At 35.9% G+C, this 23,402-nt stretch overlaps 1 protein-coding gene across 3 annotated transcripts in view; it reads right to left on the bottom strand.

The window, feature by feature from the left end:
* Positions 1–23,402, bottom strand: part of LOC111047337 (fibronectin type-III domain-containing protein 3a) — a 172,505-nt gene that overhangs the window by 75,077 nt on the left and 74,026 nt on the right. Inside the window, exon 1 of one of the 3 annotated variants that reach the window (XM_022333071.2) lies at positions 21,076–21,302. The exons of the other annotated variants lie outside the window; for them this stretch is intronic. The gene's annotated coding sequence lies outside the window, so the exon portion shown is untranslated. Of the gene's footprint in view, positions 1–21,075; positions 21,303–23,402 lie in introns of those variants that run through there. 3 annotated transcript variants of the gene reach the window in all.

The following is a 23,402-nucleotide window of genomic DNA, read 5'->3' as shown; positions in this document are numbered from 1 at the left end:
TTCCCTCTTCTATTTCCTTTCTGTAAACTGCCTCACTGAGCATCCTACAGGAAGTGAACCTTGCAAACAGTATACAATATACATACACAATGTGCCCATTGATAATATTTTATTAGATTTTGTCAGTGAATAATCAGTAAATAACGTAGTGAATACGGAATTAAGTGAAATATTTTAAAGCTTTGAAAATTATATGCGACTGGGAATCAAGAAAAGGCCAAATCATCAAGTAGGGTGGGACACAATTTTGAACCAGGATTTTCCTTCAAGATGAAACTAAATAAAGATACAATTTTTTAAAGAAAACATTGTTTTGATATAACGCATTAAATGTAGACATTAAACATTCAGTAAAAGGGGAGCAAGTACAAGTATTTCATTGATTTATCTGATACCTAAACGACAGAAATTGAAGTGGATCTTCCACCAACTATAATTGGAAAATTGAGCAAAAACGATACTATCTTATTTTGGAATACACTGATCTAACAATAATTTATTGATCAATCTCAAATTTAAAAAACAATATTTTTGCTTTCAGTTTTTCCTATGAGTCGGTGGCCCCTCTGGACATGCTCTCAACCCTTCCCCCCTTGAGGGTCATGACCTAACGGTTGAGAACCCCTGATCTAGCTTGTAGCTCTAGTTTGCACATTTGTACTGTCTGTCATTCAAATCTGTTATTTTTCTCCAAACTTGTTTCTTATTAGAACAATAAAGCATCAAAGACTGTATCCAATGCCATCAAACCCAGGCAGAGAGTATAAAATGTATTAAATTACAATCTATAGTATCTCATCATACCCTGAAATGTATTACATTACAATCTATAGTCTCTGATCATACCCTGAAATGTATTAAATTACAATCTATAGTCTCTGATCATACCCTGAAATGTATTACATTACAATCTATAGTATCTGATCATACCCTGGCAGCTTTTCTTGAAAATGTTGTGTTTTTGTCAGAAATGTGACGCAAAGGTAGAACAGCCGGAGTTAGTATCACAGTCAAGGAAGGAGAGTTTGGTCGTATTGTGGTTGCGATAGTAAGGGTCGTGGAGGGGGGGAATGGTGAAGAGAGATTAGGCAGGGGAGCAAACTGAGAGAAGATGACGGAGTGACGGAGGAGGCCACAGCACAGGAAATGAGTGGCATCCGCTGTGGCGATCAAAGGACAAACCAACGACTGACTGCCTCTTGCCTCTTGCCACTTCACTCACAACTCGGATCATCCTCAGTCGCAGCAACAAAGGACGACGACGGACTGTCACAATTTCATGCTCCCGCAATTCTTCTCCATCCTCCTCTTCCTCCTTCTACGGACATTCTGACAGTCATTTCTCATCTTCTTCCCGTCAGTCGGCATCGTTACCTTTTTGGACAGTTCAATAGCTCGTCCTTCAAAACAAGAGAATCGGCCCACCAAGAAGCGGGTTACCATAGTAAAAATCTGGTGTGGTACACTCACACAACTTTCCTTGCTCATTGAACTGTGAGCCTCATTCTTAAAAGAGAATAATTTAGAGGAATAACATGACGATTGGCGGCAACATATTTGCAACTACGATCAGACTACTGTATATGTGTATATATAATTGTTTTCAGAGTACTTTTTCCTTTGTGTAAATTGTGAAATTCGATGATTTTTCTTCAAGTCGTCAAAACAGCTGTTCTACAGATGAAACATCTCGACTATGTGTTCTTTTTATAAACTGCTCTACCTACCTACCTCATGCACGAGAAGGAGTTTACAAAGTCTATTTCTCAAGGATGGGGTGGACCACATTAGTTTCCAAGGGAAAAAACTCATGCCAGTTGATAGAGCTGATAAATAACTATACGGGGTATGAATTTGAAATAAATCAGTCAAGTTATTTTTGAGAAAATCGTGAAAAACATCGATTTTTCAGTAATTATCCGCCATTTTTCTCAAGAATATTACGGAGCTCCTGCAATTTTCCCAGAAATGAGACTTATGTCAGTTGATAGGGCTTATAAATAGCTATCCATGGTATGAATTTGAAGAAAATCGTTAGAGCCGTTTTCGAGAAAACCGTGAAAAACATGGTTTTTTAGTCATTATCCGCCATTTGGTCCGCCATCTTGAATTGAATTTTATTGAATTTCTTGTTGTCAGATCCTCATGGTATAAGGACCTTAAGTTTAAAATTTCAAGTCAATCGGTTAATTAGGAATGGAGTTATCGTGTTCACAGACATACACACATAAACACACACACATACACACACACACACTCACACACAGACCAACACCCAAAAATCATGTTTTTGGACTCAGGGGACCTTGAAACGTATAGAAAACTTGAAATTAGGGTACCTTAATTTTTTTTGGAAAGCAATACTTTCCTTACCTATGGTAATAGGGCAAGGAAAGTAAAAAAGCAACCCAAACCAAAGGGCTTGTTGTAGTTGTGATTTCATGTCAATATTTCCCCATAATAACTTTGCTTTTATAATTATACCACAAAGTAATGAACAACTTCCTTATTTTGTGATTATACATTCTAATCTGCATTTGTTTGTTTACAGCAACAGGAGAATGGAACAAATCAGTGAAACGTCTAGTAATTATGTATTATTATTCAGGCTACTGTGAGTGGTATATCAAGAGCAGTAGGATTAGTACTATTATAACTATTTATATTAGTATTTATCTATCTAATTAGTACTATTATAACTATTTATATATTAGTATTAAAACTATTTATAATTTCTTGCATCTTATTAGATTTCCGAGTAATAATTCAGTAATGATGTTCAGGTGATGAAACATGACATATTTTTCTCCATAACTGTAGTTGATGTACAACTATTCATAAAAAGAAAAAACTTTAATGAATAGCAATGAATAATACTTTTTTCTTGCTACTGATTTGAATATCATATGAATCAGGGTTGATATCATGCTATGGATATTACTAATTACCTTTTAGAGATAACTGTCAATAGTAAATAATTATTGTAGTTGGATTAACATAAATAAATCTATTTTGTTATTACTTTGATTGATCAATGACTGATTGTCACTAGTAATTTGTTCATTAAATTTATTTTCAAATTTCAATTTATAATCAAATTGAGAATGTGAAGAATAATTATTATATTCAATGAAGATTCTCTAAAACTTTCAAGGGGCACACTTTATGAATATTCCAACGCCTAACTACAGTACTAAGTTTCATACTTATTTGCATATATTCTACTTTTAGACATTACAAAAGCCGGCTAATCACTATTGAAAAATTTATTCCATGTCATGTTCATAATTAGAACACTGATGGAATTGGTAATTAGGGAAACAAATAATGTGAGTACGACATCAAATAGACTGGAAGAGATTAAAATATGCTTTGATGACTTGCATTTGATTAATTTTATGCATTCAAGTTGATGAGCGTCAGTCACAAGTGAGATTCATTTCCCCATCTATCAGAGTGGAAATCGGTCAATTCCTCTTGTATACAAAATATTTAGAAAAAAATCCTGAAAAGCACTGGATGATGAAAAACACTCTATTATAAGGCATGGATGACTCTATTAGATGGATGAATAAACTGTAATTAAACCTTCTTGTAAATATTATAAGTAACGCTATGAAGGGACGTTTATAACATCCCTAATGATAAAATTGAATAGTTATTTACATGATTATTCCAAAAACAAATCTATTGGGATTGATAAGTGTTCTTATCAGCAATGAGTAGCTTTGATATTAGCATAGAGGAAAAATATTCTTGTAGAATAGAACAACTAATACCCTTTCTCACTTTTTTTACTAACACGACATAAGGAGATTTTCAAGTGTAAAATTAATCAGGGTTCCAAGAGTTTTATTTAAAATGATAGCCCAGAGTATAGAATGTGACACCAAACACAAAAACTATACTATATAGAATATTCTATATTCTATATTATATTCTATACATATTATAAAGTTTCTCTATGGTACTAGTCAGAGACGATGAAAAAGTCGTATGAGAGAAAAAGAATTACTGGCAGCGCAAGAAAAGTAATAAAACACCTTTTTAGTTTCTTCATTTCAGATGAAATTTCCACAGTATAGGAGACAGCCTAAGAAAAAAAAGCATCCAAGGTCACCAAAGAAGTAAATCTGCTTCCATTGAACCGGTTCCCAGTACTTGATTTGTCTGATCAGGACTCCCAGTTGTAACTTTAATATTTTAAACTGCTTACTTAGAAACCTGGGGAAGATTTCTCGAGAAAATATAGGAATGATCTGACAAAAGGAATGAAAAGAATGCGACTCGAAACCAATCTTCAAGGAGACTGAAAGTCTCAACTCTTCCATTAGAACTCATAATTATATCATGGCTAATCATAATAATTACAACAGTGATTGAAAATTTCTGTCTTATTGAATTTTTCGAAAGTATTCCGATGATTTTTTGCTCACTAGAAAGCCTCAGAAGAAATGTCAAGCTATCTTATTATCGTGTTGAGTGGTTATTGCTATGATAGAGTTGGCCTCAAAGTAGTCCTGGATTTTGGCAAATGTCCCATAACTATGCATCTGGATTTCAATGGGCCGGGCTGTCGTAACTCTTCACTTAACACCTCTATGACTCTCAAATGAAGTTTGTGAATTGAGCAATTCATTCATGTCAAGCTGTATGACAAGAGCTATTTTATTTCATGGAATAGACATCAAACACTCCAATAAGTGTATTTCACTTCATGTTTACGATACACCAACATGACAATGTACAAATTTCTCTAAGGAGCCATATGGTTTGGTTGACAGGAATAAATACTAGTCGCCAAGCTAGATTTCATATGAAATTAATTGCTGTTGATGATACAACTGTGGTATTTACTTTTGTAAGTTGTAACTTGAAGGAAAGACAAAAGACAATTCTTATTTGGAATGAAAGTGGGTAAGTACGAGTAGGTATAGTAATTGGAAATTATTGAATTGATAATTTTCTTATTGTTCTGTTATCAATTTTCTAATTCCAATAGAATCACAAGTTTTGTTCAACGTTGATGAAGGAAGGAATACCATGGAAAATGATGATTAAAGACTTCTCGTTTGAAAAGGATAGCGTTCAAAAAATATGTGATTTCAACAAACTCGACTCTAAATAGAAGAAAATTTCGCAAATTTAGGCTACTCTTTCGCTAATCGGTTCCTTCTAGATTCTCAATCCACCTGAATTTCATAAATAAACATTTTCATATAATTAATGTTAAATAGAATTAAAAGCTCAAGCATTAAAGTATTTACTTGAATTGATTTCTTGAAATAATTCGTCACAAAGTTGAAACCCCGACTTCAAGAGTGAAGTATGGGGTTGTAAGGATTTGAGCAACATTTATCCTATACTATTTTACGTTGTTCTACTATAAATGGGAATCTGAGGATGAAAGTGATGCAAGCATTTTCACTCTGATTTTTCAAAGCACGATCAGGAAGACATTGGAGAACAACGAGTGGAATAGACGTTGAAAGTACCGCCTATGAAGAGCTAGCATTAATTTCATAGTTGTTTGTGCAATAACATAGCCTAATTGCGATTTAGTAGTTGATCGCTGGGAGCGGAGATTGTATTTAGTTATTGCAGAGAGCAGAGCAGAGCGCAATAAGGAAGAGGACAAGGAGAATGCACCAAGTGCTTTGTAAGCTCAGGCCAAAGATTTCTCCGCGAATTATTATGAGTGATTTATGTAAGTGGCCGCCGACTTGCAGCTAGCAGCTTGCGGGTCAATCATTCGTTACATCGGCTGAGAAAGTAGAGTTGGACTAGAACTTACAGTCAGCGTCTCGTCATCAATTATAGCAATTATTATTATTGCCGTACTTAGCCAAGGAGAAAAGCACAAAACAATATTGCACAACTCAAGTGGGTCACGAGTGAATTTGCAATTCGGATCGCACATTCATTAGGCTGACAGTTCAGAAAGCGCACAGCGTTCGTAGATGGTTGATCTCTGATCCAAAGCATTAACATTCAAACACATTCAAAATGCCCTTCCACATCAATGTTAATTCATCTTGCGATTTTTGGAAAACTGGTTTCTGCCGAGAGAGAAAATGGATTTGACTCTTCCTTCCAACAAAATTATTTTTCAATCCCGAAGAAGACTTGCAGTGCTTCACACTGGTAGCATATTCAAAACTTTTCCGATTCAACTAAAATTAACAAAAAGTTGGAGACAGTCTGAGCACATTCAATGGGTTTTTAGTGGTGTAACAGGACAAAATATAATCTAGTATGTCTATTGCCCTCGAGGCTCCTAGCTTCGGAAACAAATGGTCCTTTTCAAGAGCAATAAGCAATAATATGGACAGTTTGTTTTTACTTTAATGATACTTGGATACATGATTAGTTGATCTGTATATCAATTTACAGTATCTGGACGTTGAAATTGACAATGGTGATGATGATGACGATGATAATAGCGCACCATCAAGTTCTTACTCATAGGGACTCGATGGATTTTAAAGTAAAATTTTAACATTCTTGAATGGTATGGTATCTTATTTTGCCTTAGGCTGACTTCAGCCAGCGGTGAACATAGAGCACAACTAAGGATGGAGCCTAGAAAGGAGGAATAAGGAAAACGAGCAGATTGCATGTGGGAAGAAGGCGGCAGGCAGAAACTGCATGAGTGCACCAATGACAGACTGCATCACGACCCTCCAAGTCATGATCTGCAAGAATCACGGCTCCGAGCGGGAAGTGCATTACGATTGCGCATGCTTGGCTTAACACCGCACAATCTCTTGATAATTTTCCTTAATGACGATACCAATCTGTTGTTTCATAGTTTTCTCCACAACTAGACCAGAATTACTTTCGAACAGAGCAGGGTTTTCTCCCTGAACAGCACAAGATTCAAATTGAAGCAAATTGGCTAGAAATCCATGAGACACTAGCCTAATCCATTCAACTCTAAATGCACTAGTCGAATCAAAAACTCGAGCCAAATACATTAGAGGTATTGGGTATCTGACCTGAGATTTTGTAGTAAGGCTAACAACTGTACAGGAATATTATTTTCAAATTCCAGAAATTCTTATTTCTATTGGGTCTTGACGATTAATTCGTGGCCCTGTGTTGCCATCAAGCTTTCCAACTCGGAAAAGCATTCCTATTATCTAAAAAGAACACATCTTTATCTACAATAATCTATAATAGATGATCATCTATTGAATATCATAGTTGAAATAAAGTCAAATTCACAGTAAGAGCAATCATAGTATCAACGTTTGACACATTCAACGACACGTGAGTGCATCTCGAGAACAAAAAAATATTCAGTAAGAAGAGTTTGAGTTTTATTTGGGTTGTCATTTTGTATCCTAAAATACTCAAGCCCATTTAAAAAATTGCATGCAATTTCTTGACGGAACAGATTTGGGTAAACAGCTAAAAATTGAATAGCGCATGGGCTGACCAACTATATCTGTTTCTCTACCAAGGTGCGTAACAAACGAACGCAATCCTCTTTTGATCCGTCTGCGGTTATTTTTAACGGCCCACCGTTCTCTGCCCTCGACCCAGCTAACAACTGGCAAAATATTTGTCTTGTAACAAGATTTTCTTTACAGTTTGCCTCTTATTATTGAAACTAGTTCTTTGTAAGGTTTTTTTATTTTCAAAAGATTAATTTCAATAAACAACTTATTGACATGTGCTATAGAAACAAAAGTTTTACTTTTAGCTCTTGAAACTAGATCATATTGTTACATAATTCATCAAGAATAGATCAATTGATCACTCAAAAATAAATTCTTTCTTCCACAAATTACTTATTGCAATTCATCTAAGCACCTCATAATTATGCACTATAGTTTATAGTGGAAAACTGTGTCACCGTCATTTAACGATATCACTCTTTCATACTCTTATCACCTTATCACTCTTATCATACAGAATAAGTAAGCATACATGTGTATGTTCCTAATGCAAGCTTTCTCTATGGTACATTATTATCAGTTTTGGATACGTAAATGTATTTCGAGGGTGAGAAGTGTTCATAGATGCAATATTAATGATATTCATTATTATTGGGAACTTCTTGGATTTTATCCTCAATTTCTTGATATAAATAATGTACAGCCTATTTACTGAGAAGTTATTCCTTTCATTCGTTTGGCCCATGACAAAGCCTACTTTTAATTAATTCTAGTTTTGGATAATTCGAGAAACGACTTTTTGTAGATGCAGAGATTGAATAGTAATGAAAGGAGAATGCTTCACTATTCAAGATATCTGAAAGAAAATCTTTTCAAGGCTTGATTTATGCGCATTGAAAGTGGCGTTGCGCAACAAGCGAGGCGATTTTTATTAAATCAATCTGGTTTATTCGGAGAACGTTTCCGGCGACCTAACAATAAAAACGCAACGACCTAATAAACGGTCTACAATCAGATCAGCAGCTAGCTATGAAAGCATCACTCCGCTACTGACCACCGTCTTCTTGACTACTTCAGTCCTTCAGTTTCGAGTCCCTATATATGCTGCAATGCTGATTAACAACTCACTAAAGAAAAATATTATTATAACAAGTACGAGTTTGAAATATTTTTCTGACTATCACGTATTTGCAAGAACAAGGAGCAGAACTGGAAAAAATTAATGGTTTAACTTTTTCATCTACTTATTTTTATTTCATTCATTTTTTACTTGTGGTGATGCACGTACCTAAAATACTTATTTTGGACTAGTGAGTCAGTGATAGCAGATAGAAAGAATGATGATGATTTATGATAGTTAAGTGATTATGAACCACCAGGTAAATACTTCATAAAAAATATATTTAGTTACGGTACTAATTGAAAAAATATATAATATGAAAGATTATGATAGTTAAGTGATTATGAACCACCAGGTATAATAATTACTCCATCTAATAATATTATTAGTTATTAATTAAAAAACATCTACAGCCAATAACTAAGAATATATGTATATTGAACTTGGATGAAAAGATTCTGCAATGAAAAAAACATGAGCAGGTTGTAAGAGCAGGGGATTCTCATTTCATGTTTCGTTCCAATCCAACTAAACTCCAAATCATTATTTATTAATCAAAATGATTTCACTAGACCTATACTATACCAAGTTGCAGCTTTATTGACTTGTGTAAAATCCTATTTCACTGAACTATAGTTTCCAAATCACAAGAGAAATAATTTCAACAGAAATAATTTTTCCAACACAGAAATTCCTCCAACAGTCAGTACTAGATCAGATTTTCAATTTTTCTACGGAGGAGTGTGAGAAGTACATCGCATCCATTGTATTCTCTATTTATTCTAACTTTCCAAAACTGGAGTGTGAGAGATATGTTGATAGCGAATCGAATCATTACGGCAAGATTGAGACGCTGAGTAGCTTTTAGCGAGGATGGAGGAACGTTCTTCTCCATATGGCATTACCTGGACCGGTGTGTGGAGATTGTGGAGAGGGGGAGGAGAGGGTGATGTTGAAGAGGGCAGTGCCCCGGCTGATGACCGAATGACCGCTGCGAACGAGGTCACTTCTAGGCCGCAAGCGACAAGGTCACCCACCGCAGGCAACGGCTGCTGCCAAATCACACTGCCTTCAGTGCCACAGCCAGAGCCAGACTACCACCCTCAACCAAGGTCGTCAACGTAGGTGCTGCGTCCTCAGAGCCCCTCATCAATTTCCCTCTTCAACTCATAGCCATGCACAACTTGTTCAATTGGGAACCGGAATTCCAAGTAGTCATAATGGAGCAGTCCACAAAGAGTAAAATACAATAATTCAAACCGGAATATGTTGATTTCTAGGTAAAAGATCGAAGACAAGTGAAAGTGAAAGAAATAATTTGCCTTGGTCTTTGTCTAGATTCCTATTCCATGAAATTGAGTAACCATCTCTACATAACCTCTAGACTGCATGTTTTTAAAATTGAAGGTTTAGAGCAGATTTGGCCTGTTGTTTTCAATGTATATGAATGTATATGAATGATATGAATGATGAATGTATATGAATGAATAAATAATGAGAATCTACTGATGAGTCAACAACCTCAAAGTCTACTGATGATTCCTTTCAGTTGAAAATTGAAGAATCGAGTATAGAGAAAAGCTGAACAACGCATAGAGAACAAGTTTGGCCATAAAATGCACACGAGCGGAGAGCAAGCAATTAGGGTGGTGTTAACACATGCAAGGTTTAGTCTGAAAATAAACTGAAATTTCAGGATGGTGGTGTATTATTCACTTGAAATGCCCTGGCTTTCGACTAAGCAACGCTGAAAAACAGATAGCAAGGAAGCTAGAATACAGTCCACTTTTGGCGGTCGTGTCGCTCTCTCCCCATCTGACTCCCACTGTCAATCAAATCCTCTCTCTTTTACTAGAAACAAACTCATCTATTCCCATCTCACTCGGCTAGCATCTTCCGTGCACTTTCTTTCTCACCCACGCTATTCGCTGTCCCTTCGCCTGTTGGTGGAGGGTGAATGCCGTGTCAACTATAATTCATGACGACATACTACTGAATGAATGAGTCACACATACTCACACTAGTCAACAGGCTACGGCCTGCCCACACATCATCATTCAAAGGCTAATTCAATTGGAACAGCCACACGTGTTGTCGTCCCCAAGGTGTAATGCTAGTGCCTACATACACACTACGATATTCACATTCACACTACAAATATAGAAATACTACAATAGTTATTTGTGCAACTAGTGTGCAAAGTTTGCTGCACCGAAAGAAACGTTTACGCCCGAGCCGTAGGCGAGGGCGGAATGGTTTCTTGAGTGCAGCAGAAGAACTTTGCGCACGTATTTCACATTAAGTTTTTCCTACAGTTACCATTGAATATGAAAGTGGGTAATTATGGGTAAAATTGCCTGAAATGCATCAAATGTTTTTCTGTGTATTTTATTATTGATAAAAACCTTAATCCTAAAATCCTAAAGTCCTCGTTGTCCTTGGTTATAATATATAATGAATAATAATTAGCGCGTTGTGCTTGGTTGCACCTCTGCTCACTATAGCAGCCACAGCAGTCACTGTTACCAACTTCATTTTGATTTTGCTGCACTGTTGCTTCATATAACCTACTAAGTATTTTGCGTTGCCATGTTGCAAATCTGGAGTGCAGAAAATTTTTCCCGCACTAGAGCGGAAAAGTGATTCTTTGCGTTCTGTAATCAGTGCAGCAATGGCCACTTTTCAACGTAACTGTAGGAAAAGTATATTTCGTCTGAGAATTGAGAGGACATTTTATTATTGTATTACCACAATAATAATATAATAGTGCGCTACAATTAATATTATAAACCGCCACCCGGGCAATCGCTATCACTATTCTATTAACTGGCAAATTGAAGAGCAAAAGCAATTATAGAAAGTATCAGGATCTACATAGAATTGCCTGTGGAAGTGCAGTAGTCCAAGATCTAGATGTCATCATACGAGCGCCAGATGAGAGCTACTGTAGCTGAAGCATATAGCGGAAGCCGAACGGTTTGTAGCGGGTGATCTGATAACGCAGCAGACAAGAACAACTATTGAATTCTTTTCAACGCTCGATTAACTGAGCTAATTAAATGTTGCATAAAGAATGCCCCAAAAAAATCGAAATGCACTTCAATTAAGACAAAAAAATGATAAGGCTGTTCTGAAATGCCAAACGGCAATTAGATTTAGGGGGAGTGTCAGCGGTGGCGAAAGCAGGCTGCCAGAAGACATTCACGGCTCGGTTGCCGCTGATTAACTAGCCAACATTAATGAAAATCACCAGCCACCAATAAGAAAAATATTTGCGTCCATCTGTTTCTGTCATCATCAACAACGAATAACCACACAACCTCTTTCGGCATGTTCGGCCATTTTGTACACTGATCTCTATGTTCATGAGTTCTCCACTATCAGATTTGATTGCGATTACCCAATGACCAGTGTGGGCTATGTTGACTGAAATGTAGGCTTATAGTTACAACTTGCATCATGCATTTTAATTCAATCCAGTTCAATTTAGGCGGATTTCAAAATCGGGTCCCTAAAATAGTATTGGTTCAACGTACAACGACAGTACTGTTCATATATTATCACTGGATTTTCCGAATACAAAGGCTAGAATTGGATTATTTCGACCATGACTAGACCAAGTAATTATATTTAAAATAGAGTGGAATCCCTTGAACGGAATTTTCTATGACAATCAAATTAACTAACGTATTGAACATGATAATTCTCGAACCAATATGAAATTCGTTTCTCAGATAGAGTAGAATAGATGTTTTCATTTGATGACTTGGCGAGGTATGGACAGTAATAGTAATGTCTATGTACCACTTAACCACTATCAGTACTTCAAAGTAACATAAAGATACTTCAGAGTTATAATAATTGAGCAAGTTTCACTAATAGACAGCTCTAAAGCATTGTGGACTTGTGATGGGAGGTTGGTATGCATTTAGTTTGGTTGGTTTGTAATATGCATTCGTAATAGCTGAGTACTTTCTGGATAGTATGAAGAATATTTCCCAAAATGTCAGCTGAACTTTAAAAAGCACAAGTTCACCTGGAATAATCACCAACGTTCAACATTTGGGTGGTCAGCGTTGGACATCACTTGTTAACTTAACCTATATAATCATAACCAATTTTTTCGGACATGTTATTATTTATCAAAATTTGGGAACAGTAGAGTTTTGGGCTATGCCTGGTGTTCTTACCCGATCATATTCATATGATTTGTTATTGTATCAACAAATAAATAAATAGACTTCCGTGAATACGTTCACATCACTCTTTATCCATGAATATCTAATCTAAAAGTAAAGAATGTCCAAAAAAGACTTCTGATACAAAACAATATAATTCAAGACCCCCTTAGGTTTCACTTTGGACAATGGAATGATAGATGTTCACTGAATAATGAACAATTTTAGATTAAATAGTGAGATGTTGAATCGTGTAACAGTCATACTGATGCTTAAAAGTAGTTTAAGATTGACGTTGCTTTCTACAGTGAGATTCACATCAAACTGGCAGCATTCCCTGTGTATAACATAACTGCTTCCCCTTCAACCAATGCTGACACAGTTTCTAAGTGAATATCACTATAAGTGGGAAACGGCGGCAGCCACAATGATGCAGACGGTGCAAATGCAAAGATGCAGAAGCAGGCAGACCGCATCTGACTGCCAGTCAGAAAATGCAACTCTGTCATGAGATTCACTTTAAAGTGTCAGCATTGATTGCAGGGGAAGCGTTCATGTTATTTACAGGTGATGCTGATAGCTTGAAGTGGGTCTCACTGCGCCAAGAAGTGAGAGGCAAGATCTACGATCCGAGTGCAGCCGTGACTGACTGACTGCTCTCTGTAGAAAGTAGGAGACGACGGCGCATCTGAGAGTACAGTTAGGCTTTAGGCCCATTCAGCAGCCACCAGCCACCCAATCGGTGAGGGAAGACTGGTATTTAGAAAGGCCAAATCACTGACTGTCTGTGCTCAAGCCGACCATTCAAAGCCGAATAACTTTCTGTTGGAACTATATCGCACCGTGGCATGCATTCCATGTTACAACAAAGTAGGGGAGGGAGACCCAACAAAGCCGCTTCCACAATACATCAACTTTAGGATTATCACATCTACTATAATAGGTGATAAAAATCCTAGTATAATAGGTGATACAATACATCATCCTTGAGATTTTCACACCATGGTGTAAAAATACCTTGGTATTTTAATTTATTAATTTTTTTGTATTTTAGTATTTATCATTTTGATGATGTACTTATTGTATATTGTATTGTATGGTATGAGCAAAGATAATCGGAATACAATTTACGATATCCTATTTCAATCCTCTTTGGTATAAGGCACCTGAATGTGTAGTCGTGTAGTATCTACCATTCAAAACTAAACAATTATCTTGAGACGACCCAAGTTTCAGAGCAGAACATGAGCTACCGCGCGTACCAAGAAACAGAACGATTTAAGAATTCACAATACGAATAAACTTGGAATAAATATAAGTTTTGGTTAGCTAACGAAGGAGCTGAGTAAGCGAGAGTAGCCTACATATGAGAGAGATTCATATTGAGGAGGGATATTGACAAAAGCCAGGAACCATTTCATGTAATGTGTTTGATAAAGATAATTAATGAACTTACAGTTTCTGATAGATTACACAGTTCCGGAGAGTTGTTAAAAGACACCAGAAGACAGTAAAATATACTAACTGACATTAATTGAAGGATGGAAGAGAATTGGAAACCAAATGTAATTGAATTTGTGATTTTTCAAATAAAATCATAATACATAACAAGCACGCAACGACCAATCAGCTAATAGTTGATATTAGATATCAAAAAGTCATATAATACATTAAAGTAAAATATAAAGAAATCACGTCATTTTATCAAGTAAAGTATTTACAAGCTGATGATAGGCTGGCTTTGCAGAATTCAATTTCCAGATAATGAAAGAGAGAAATTGACTTTCATGGTCAAGAAATATTCAACACGTAAACCCCAGGCTTAGTTAGTGCCTGACTCCCATTTAATAATCAATTGAATTCCTCTATGAAAGCGGAACATTAAAAATTATAAGCCAACCCAAGGCCATGAAGCCTATACTGTTGAAACGATAAAATTCAATGACTACATTTACGTTCAAATCATGTGCACTTGGCAATTGTAAAATAATGCATGCAGCTTAATAAGAGCTGGAATTATATTTCTGTCAATAAATATATTCAGCACTTTCAGTTTTAAAGCAATTGGGTCTGGTGCACGCGATTCTATTTCCAAGGCTGTAAAATTTCAATAAAGATTTTATCGTTGATCAGCAAGTTCTCTGAACCTTTGTTCTATTTAATTTATGTAAAAGATGTGCAATTATTACTTTCAAAATTAGGTTATCAATGCTATGATTTTTTAATATAGAATGCTCAAATTCATTATCAATAATCATGAAGCTAAACAAAAAAGGGTTCAACTAACAATAAATAATTTTTCAAAGCCTATAGAAATGCTCCCTTTCAACTATATTACTAAAATATCCAGCGAGCAGCGACCAATACGAAATGCTGACCAATACAAATGATAATAATACATTGTACTATACATTCGTTTTCTGCATTATGTGGTCACAGAAAATATCTTTGAAGGAATTTTATTACAACAGTTCTAAATTTAATGTATTATCAGCTGTGAATGCGAGGGTGGTTGCTGAGCCGGAGGCACTCGCGACTGCTCTTGATAGGGTGACCGACAAAAAATTATTAATAAATCTCCTCTATTATCTCTTACAGGTTGGTTAGGAAACCACCTCATACTGAAGGTTCCGTTCATCTCTCTCAACTCTCATTACCATCTTACTCAGTACCCTCCCTCACTCATTGCCCACGGTAAAGCTGACTAAAAATAAACATACTGAAAAAAGCATGACTTGGTCAGGTGGAGCATGATCAACTTTGGAAAATAAAACAGAAAGGGAATTAGTATTAGCGACCTTGGCATATTCACTTGCACTGCATTCGACCAGGGTTTGAAAACACCACACAAACAATGTTGTCTTGCCCTCCAGTCCTATGCACAGGGTTCTCCCTGACAACAACGGTGTAACTCATGTCAGCCTAGCACCACCTAATTTATTGGCCATAACTCCAATACAAAAGCATATTATGGCGAATAGGTTTGTGCAGTCAACTGCAGAACACCGTTTTCAACATATTTTTTAGGCAAAGTTGCAACACTCTGAGAGCGAACAGTGCCGCATACCTTCGCATGCTTGGTGAGGCAAATGACCTTCTCAATACCGGATCTGAAGCGAGAGAAAGCTGCAGTCGCAGTTCTAGCACCACTACAACAGGATGTTGCGGGAAAAATCCATCTGATACAGGAGCAGCAGCATCATAATACGTGCAACACATTCAATGTCCATGCAGCCTCCTTCAATGCAATCGACATACACCACCTTTATCAAACACCACTCTCTCCTCCCGGACACCCATCTTACCTCTCAAGAACATTGCAATAACATACAGTGTCACTTTCACCTACATTACGAATCTTGTATAAAATATTAAATTACATGATTTTTAACAGTAGAGGTAAAGTAAATTCGTATTTACTTTAGAGAATTTACAGAATTTACAGTGGAGGTACTACATGAATATCAGTTTCAATAATGAACAGTGATTATAGAGATCAAATTGACAGAGGGTTGACAAGCGCTCGTAGTGTAGATGGTTGGAAATGGTATCGCACTACACCACTAGTTTCAAGTTTCAAGTTTTTATTGGGCCAGTTGAACATAGAAGTTACATATAGCCAAGTCACAATTCACATTAAAGAAACATACAATAAATTGCACAGATACAATACATACAATAGACAATAATAAATAAAACAGTACCTCCGTAAACAAAGCCCTAGTGCATTCTGGTGACGTCAGTACAGGTAGGGCTCCTACACCAATAGAAAATTTGTTGATTTCAGCTGATCTATATCAGCTAGTGTTTTTATTGGTGTAGGAGCCCTACCTACCTGTGCTGACGTTGCCATCAACCACCGGTCATGTACTATGGCTTTGTTTACGGAGGTAGTGACTACACTCATTACCTACTTGTAGAATAGTTTTCAAATGTAAAGTGCATGATTATTCAACTTCTGTAGAACAGCGCGTATGAAACTGACAGCTATAAAGAATGATCAATTCTTCAAGATTTTAAGCTGGAAATGGACATTGGTAGGTAGGTCATCACCAAAAATAAAAAGAAATAATATCAACAAAAAGAAAGATATAGCATTAACAGAGAGAAAATAATTTTTCCTACAGTTACGTTGAAAAGTGGCCATTGCTGCACTGATTACAGAACGCAAAGAATCACTTTTCCGCTCTAGTGCGGGAAAAATTTTTCTGCACTCCAGATTTGCAACATGGCAACGCAAAATACTTAGTGGGTTATATGGAGCAACAGTGCAGCAAAATCAAAATGAAGTTGGTAACAGTGACTGCTGTGGCTGCTATAGTGAGCAGAGGTGCAACCAAGCACAACGCGCTAATTATTACATTATATATTATAACCAAGGACAACGAGGACTTTAGGATTTTAGGATTGAGGTTTTTATCAATAATAAAATTACACAGAAAAACATTTGATGGATTTCAGGCAATTTTACCCATAATTACCCACTTTTACTCAGTACCCTCCCTCACTCATTGCCCACGGTAAAGCTGACTAAAATAAACATACTGAAAAAAGCATGACTTGGTCAGGTGGAGCATGATCAACTTTGGAAAATAAAACAGAAAGGGAATTAGTATTAGCGACCTTGGCATATTCACTTGCACTGCATTCGACCAGGGTTTGAAAACACCACACAAACAATGTTGTCTTGCCCTCCAGTCCTATGCACAGGGTTCTCCCTGACAACAACGGTGTAACTCATGTCAGCCTAGCACCACCTAATTTATTGGCCATAACTCCAATACAAAAGCATATTATGGCGAATAGGTTTGTGCAGTCAACTGCAGAACACCGTTTTCAACATATTTTTTAGGCAAAGTTGCAACACTCTGAGAGCGAACAGTGCCGCATACCTTCGCATGCTTGGTGAGGCAAATGACCTTCTCAATACCGGATCTGAAGCGAGAGAAAGCTGCAGTCGCAGTTCTAGCACCACTACAACAGGATGTTGCGGGAAAAATCCATCTGATACAGGAGCAGCAGCATCATAATACGTGCAACACATTCAATGTCCATGCAGCCTCCTTCAATGCAATCGACATACACCACCTTTATCAACCACCACTCTCTCCTCCCGGACACCCATCTTACCTCTCAACAACATTGCAATAACATACAGTGTCACTTTCACCTACATTACGAATCTTGTATAAAATATTAAATTACATGATTTTTAACAGTAGAGGTAAAGTAAATTCGTATTTACTTTAGAGAATTTACAGAATTTTATAGAATTTACAGTGGAGGTACTACATGAATATCAGTTTCAATAATGAACAGTGATTATAGAGATCAAATTGACAGAGGGTTGACAAGCGCTCGTAGTGTAGATGGTTGGAAATGGTATCGCACTACACCACTAGTTTCAAGTTTCAAGTTTTTATTGGGCCAGTTGAACATAGAAGTTACATATAGCCAAGTCACAATTCACATTAAAGAAACATACAATAAATTGCACAGATACAATACATACAATAGACAATAATAAATAAAACAGTACCTCCGTAAAGAAAGCCCTAGTGCATTCTGGTGACGTCAGTACAGGTAGGGCTCCTACACCAATTTGTTGATTTCAGCTGATCTATATCAGCTAGTGTTTTTATTGGTGTAGGAGCCCTACCTACCTGTGCTGACGTTGCCATCAACCACCGGTCATGTACTATGGCTTTGTTTACGGAGGTAGTGACTACACTCATTACCTACTTGTAGAATAGTTTTCAAATGTAAAGTGCATGATTATTCAACTTCTGTAGAACAGCGCGTATGAAACTGACAGCTATAAAGAATGATCAATTCTTCAAGATTTTAAGCTGGAAATGGACATTGGTAGGTAGGTCATCACCAAAAATAAAAAGAAATAATATCAACAAAAAGAAAGATATAGCATTAACAGAGAGAAAATAATTTTTCTTGTTCCACTATACACCACTGTACCCCTACTTCTATATTTCTCAGTGCTACACTGCTGCTATTCCTTTCAATACACCAAATTCTCATCACTCATATAAATTCAACAACTATTGATGCATGTATATAAATATCGTGAAGTGTTGGAGGAATTGATATACCAAAAATGCTTCACATTGTAAACAATTATGTTGGATTTAAATATGTCAAAGATTAGATCAAACTGTACAATGGAATCAGGAGAAATATAGCTAGGTCGATGACAAATCATACAGAAAGATCTGAGATTTATCCAGAGGGATATAAGTCTCCATTTTTCTGTGTAGGCTATACCTGCCTATTCCTGGAAACAATCAAGGAAACTAGTAGAGGTTATTTTTCTAATCCTTGATGGATATGGGCATTGGGGAAACCCCAGAGGTTTTATTCTGAGCGACTCAATCATGAAGAAACCATTGTATTAGAATACAAAGGTATGGCAGTAAGCTTTATTTTGTTAGTTTTTTTTTAAATACAAAATCTTCATATTTGTTGGATAAAATGGATGCAAAAAAGGGATTCATAATTTCAATCACATAACTGATGATGACTAATGTAAATAGGAAAGAGAAGAGAAGTTTTGAAATACTCTTAAAACCCACATTGGAAAAATTTCAAGGAAAACCAAATCAGATGTATACGAGATCATAAAAAAGAACTATAATTATAAATGTTAAAGATAGAAGGTAGGCCTAGTCTATTATAGAATTGCTGAATTGGATAAGGCTCCAGCAATACTGTATTACAATCCACATCCAAACTTACCACTAAACTAACACCTTGACCTAACATACACGACATAGGCTTTTTTTGCAAATTTCAATCTTGGCACGTTCAATGTCTAAATCAATGAATTCAGCAAGTTTGCAGCTTCATCAGCATTTTATCCCATTTTTCCGAATGAGGTATCCGGAAATTCCAAAGATTTCTCAGTCTTTACGCTTTGATATTTTTAAGAAGGCAACGAGTTGCATTCACTATAATTATTATAAACAGATAGCATGATATTGTTATCTTACATCCGCAGCTGAAGCAAATCTCTATCTTCTTCACATGAATGATTTTGAACATCAATTTGTCATGTCAAATAAAATATATTAGATCAAAGGTCATCAACCAAATCAGTAGCAGACGAGGGCAAGTCAATAAATTCAGTGATAAAATATACTACATCCATTCATAACATGCTTTTTTATAATAATAATTATTATTGTTTGCGGAAGTGAACGATTCTAGCTTACAATACAGTAATTGATTTACTGTAATCTACACACGGCGGTAGATATGGAATTTGAATATTCTGGCATATATATTTGTAAATACAGTACATCAAAATACTATAAGCACTTCCGCATAATCAGGCAATGTAGGTGACTCGTTATGTGGATTGATGAAAACAGTAGTTACTAAATATTTTCAGGAAGGGACAGCAAGTCATAATATTAAACAAGCAAGTGATATCAAGTCTAGATATTCTCTATCTGGAATTTACAAGAGGAGGATGGATTATAATTTAAGATGAAAATGGAGACAATTAATGAATACCTATCCACAAAAGAGTTCAAAGTTTGAAATATAAAAGTCAGTTCATTTGAATCGTTATAATGTAATTACGGTATAAACCTAGTTGTAAATTGATATTTGTGTTTTCAGTTATTCATAGAATTGGGAAAGTACATGATAATTTTAAATTTTTGATTAGGGTGTCTCAATTACAGGTACTTCGATAAATATAATTTCTCTAAAATAATATGTTTATTTTTCCAAATATAACTGAATATAAAGACGCCAAAAATTAATGAAAGTTCTCCTGGATACTTTACAGATTTCAAAATGATTTTCGAGTATTTATCGTATCTTTCTCAATATTTGATTATCGAGCAAAATTCCAGTAGCAATTCACTTTTCGTCACACTGAACTGTTTCAAACCAAGATCATAATAGGTGCATTACTGATAAGAAGATTCATCAAGGATGTGAATATTATAGGGAAAAAGGGAAACATTTTTTAGGGTTGAGATGCAGCTAGTGACTCATGAATTGGTGACTTTTCATCACTGAGTCTTCTGATACAATCAACCTACCATTGTTAGAGAAAACCAGTAGAAAATAAAAAACTATTGTACGTAGCCAAATTATACAAAATATAGGAGTAAATAGAAAATGAGAATACTGAACACTATAATATGAACTGATAACATACAATGAAAATCACCTGTTGCGCTTGTTTCTATCATTATTTATCTTATCAATAGATTAAACCAGGATAACTGGATTTTTTTAAACTACAGTGATGGATCAGTTGATTCACAACTTATATTATTTGTAAACTTCATCTTTTCATCCAGGGCACAGAAAAAATGATAAGTTAATTTCCAAGTATACTTACAGTGGTGAATACAGTGTTTATTCCGAACAGTTCACTCACTGAAAGACAGATTTCGAAAATAACTACTTGATGACTGTATCGATTGATTGTTCGCAAGTGGTCACAAGCACTAAGCACTCACAGAATAGCACGAAACTTACAAAATATGGCAGTAAAAAGGCAGAATAATTCGGCTATACAATTCGGGCCCTCACAGAGTTACTCATCAGGGCGCGGTATACGAGGAACTGTTAGCGCATTCCTGATGTATTGAGGGCGACGTGGAGAAGTCAGCCGAAGTCGGCCGAAGCCCGACGGAAAAACACGAGCGCAAGCCTAGCTACTGTCGTGAGAGGGGGAGGAAGGTCATCGTGCCGCGGAGTCAATGAACCCCGCACCCCCACACCACTCTATCCAATGAATGACACCCCCCCTCCACCCACCAAACATAACAAATTTACACGTACTCACAACTGGTTGTGGAAACAACCACTATCAACAATCAGCCAATTGACACCACCTAGGGTGGTTGGCCAAAACGGGTTTAAAATCACTATACATTTAGGTCCAGGAAGGCTGAAACCAAAGCAAATCAATCTCCACAGAGGTTTGTGTTGAGAAAACTAGATTTCCTCAATCTCTATTGGAATAATTTCTTGAAGTCTTCAATAATTTACTCTGGTAAAATATGGAAAATTGAAATTTTTCTAACAAGTTCCTAAAAAATATTAATAGTCTATTATCAAGTAGAAAATGTCGTGTTTTTATAAAACATTGTCAAGAATGATAAAATACATACAAGAATAAGGGAAGAAGGATTGAGAGAACAAATGAAAACAAAACAGAAGAAACTCAACATGAGGCGGATAAGTTACAATTATTTGCAAAATAACCTCCTGATTATGTTTTATGAATTATTGTTCGTGTAAAAATATCAGAGCCAGTTACATAATGTAACGAGAATAAATGTCGGTATATAATAGTTTTGGATCTAGAAATGAAGCTATCTGGTGATAAATACAATATACTATTCCATCTCAGGATGAAAACTAATGAATAGTGGGACGGTCATGCTCAAAACTTGCATACATCCTTGATATTTTCGTGTGTCAATCGGCTTAGCTCAGCTCACCTGCGAACAAAATCATTCATTTGAATAATAACCAAATCACTCAAAAATCTGAATTGAATTGAATAACATTATGAAACCATATAGGAGATGTAGAGATATAATTGGGGATATTAATTGAATCTGAATATTACTGATCTTATAAAACTATTATGATATTAGTTAGCTATTAATACAATAAATATGAAGTTTGGAGCAGTTGAGCAATGATGTAGTTGATGATTATCAATTAAAACCAATCAAACGTTCAAACAAATTATGGGCATGAACGGGAATGAGAAACGCGATAATATAAAGTCAATGAATGAAATTAAAGATAACAATCAATACATGTTTGCAATGATAATATTAATACATACATATTTCAGTAGATATACATTGTCCAAACTAGTATCGGTAACATGATCACATAAATAGTACAAGTAGAATATGAATTATTATAGTACTTTCTACGTGAAAATGAATTCTCAATAATCCACATGTTGGTTATTTGATTGGAAGTTGATAATACTTGTTACACAATGTTTGAACAGTTTCATAGGACTGTCTGTCATTAGACATCAGGCATTAATTCAAATGTGTGATCACTGGACACTGAACAATACATGCACTGTGAACTGTGATACAGAGCCGTAAACAAGGAAATCCAGGCATGTGCCTATAGCACAAAGTTGTAGGGGACGCGAAGATCTAAATAGAAAAAAGTTGAAAAATTTTAAAAAATAGGGCAACATTTATTGCCTGGATGTTGGGTAAAAGCTGAAAAATCTAAATTATGAATCCGGCAGGCTCGCTTTGCACGCCTTATCCGTCTAGCCAGGGGCCTCCTCCCGCTGGACCCCCGGCTGAAACAACCACAATTGATACCAGCAGGCTTGCTTCACTCACCTGCTTTTTTAATTCGAGCTTGTTTTCTTCGAAAAATATGTGAAAATGCTCTGAAAAGCTGTGAAAAGGGTCTGTATAAAAACGCTGGTAAAACGGCATTTTAAACGGCATATTTTCGACATATGTTTGGCGCTATTTCAAAGACCTTACAATACAACAATGATACATCTTATTATGTAGTTCTCAATGTAGGTTATGAATTTACAGATTTTATAATAGCCTACCAGTACATACACTTATCAAATTTTGCCATCTTTTGATAATTGAATTATAATACAAACCGGTAGAAGAGTGTTGAGATATATTTACTTATCAATATTTGTCATCTTAG

This window comes from Nilaparvata lugens, chromosome 3 (assembly GCF_014356525.2).
Source record: "Nilaparvata lugens isolate BPH chromosome 3, ASM1435652v1, whole genome shotgun sequence".
Taxonomy (NCBI): Eukaryota; Metazoa; Arthropoda; class Insecta; order Hemiptera; family Delphacidae; genus Nilaparvata; species Nilaparvata lugens.
Note: the sequence above shows the minus strand (reverse complement) of the source record. Positions and strands in the feature narration are given on the sequence as shown.